The 1,523-nt window shown below is 56.6% G+C and overlaps 1 protein-coding gene across 1 annotated transcript in view; it reads left to right on the forward strand.

Annotated features, from left to right (window-relative positions):
* The first annotated feature begins 660 nt into the window (after positions 1 to 660).
* Positions 661 to 1,523, forward strand: part of STRA6 (stimulated by retinoic acid 6) — a 43,684-nt gene continuing 42,821 nt past the window's right edge. The window contains exon 1 of the mRNA XM_010843366.1: positions 661 to 687. The gene's annotated coding sequence lies outside the window, so the exon portion shown is untranslated. The remainder of the gene's footprint in view (positions 688 to 1,523) is intronic.

Here is a 1,523-nt window from a genome sequence, read left to right on the forward strand (position 1 = left end):
GTTCGGGGCTGGAGAGCCAGCCCGAGCTGCGAGCCGAAGGGGATGGAGAGAATCCGAGACGGGGTGGGGGAGGGGAGGAAGGCGGGAACAAAGGGAGACAGACGCCCAGACGGACAGCCGGCGGCAGGCAAGCGGGTCGGGCCACTGACTGCTCATTCCCCTCCGCTTCTTTTTAATGAAAGCCCCCCAGCCTGTTGGTGCCAAAGCTACAACCAGAATCCGCAGGCTTAGAGCCAGGTGCTCAGCATTTGGAGATTGCTTTATTAGCTTTCTCTCCTCTCTTTTTTCCCCCTCCAGGGCAAAAAAAAAAAAAAAATGTTTTAAATGGAAAAAATTAAAAAAAAAAAAAAAAGACCCTTGAAAGCATCATTTAAAAGGCTCCTCGGGAACAGAATCATTTCCTTGAAACAAAACTGCGATTGTTTGCAAGAGGTAAAAGTGAGGGGAGGGAACACACCTCCCCAGCCTCCCGCTCCCATTCTCGCTCCCACCCCTGCGTGGGAGGAAGCTCCAGGGCCTAGCGTGCAGGAGCCCCCAGGATGGCTCACAGAGCCGCAGCAAGGAATTTTCAAGTTCATGTTTCCAGAAATTTCATCACGGGGAATTTCCAGGCCACAGTTTCCCTCTTAAATAGCTCCGCCTGGCTCGCAGGAGCTTGTCCTTACACCTTCAGGATCTCTTAGAGAGGTGAGTGAGGTGCGAGGAGGGCCCACGGCCCCTGAGGGCCCTGCAGCTCCCGGCCCAAAGCTGCGGTGGCCTCCTCCCCACCCCCACCCCCGTCCCCCACACCCCATTTCCCCCAGTCCTTATTTCCCAAGAGGCCTCTTATGGCCTTAAAGGAGTTGAGCAGCAGCCCCCCACAAGGGCTCAGCAGCCAGATTTGGCTTGCACCTTGCTCCTCTTTCTGTCCTTCCCTGGTGGCTCAGACGGTCAAGAATCTGCCTGGGATGCAGGAGATCTAGGTTCGATCCCTGGGTTGGGAAAATCCCCTGGAGAAGGGAATGGCTGCCCACTCCAGTATTCTTGCCTGGAGAATTCTACAGACAGAGGAGCCTGGCAGACTACAGTCCATGGAGTTGCAAAGAGTCAGACACTGACTGAGCGGCTTAACACTTGCTGCTCCCCTCATCCTTGGGTACCTTACTCTGCCCTGCACTGGACAGGCCACCCGCATTCTGCTCAGATCAACTCTCTCTTGTCCTGGGGAGAAAGGGCCTTGGGAGTGCTGGGGTGGTACAGCCTCATGGTCTCAAACCAGCCAAGAGGTGAAGGAGGCAGCGTCAGGGACAGGATGAGTCTGGCGGAGCTCTGCCTGGAAAGGAAACCGCCGGAGCACCCCTTGCATCTGGCAGGAAGCCTGGAGCTGGTTCCCTCCTGTGCGCGGTAATCTTTCCTCTGCAGCCACTGCCTGCATGTCCTGGTCCCCCAGTTCGTGGGTCAGGCCCCGAGGGTCTGGGGTCTGTGGCCTGGCTGTACACACAGGAAATACTCAGGGAGGTAAGCCCTCCCAGATCGGAAGAGCA

Source organism: Bison bison, unplaced genomic scaffold, assembly GCF_000754665.1.
Source record: "Bison bison bison isolate TAMUID 2011002044 unplaced genomic scaffold, Bison_UMD1.0 scf7180017864181, whole genome shotgun sequence".
Classification (NCBI taxonomy): domain Eukaryota; kingdom Metazoa; phylum Chordata; class Mammalia; order Artiodactyla; family Bovidae; genus Bison; species Bison bison.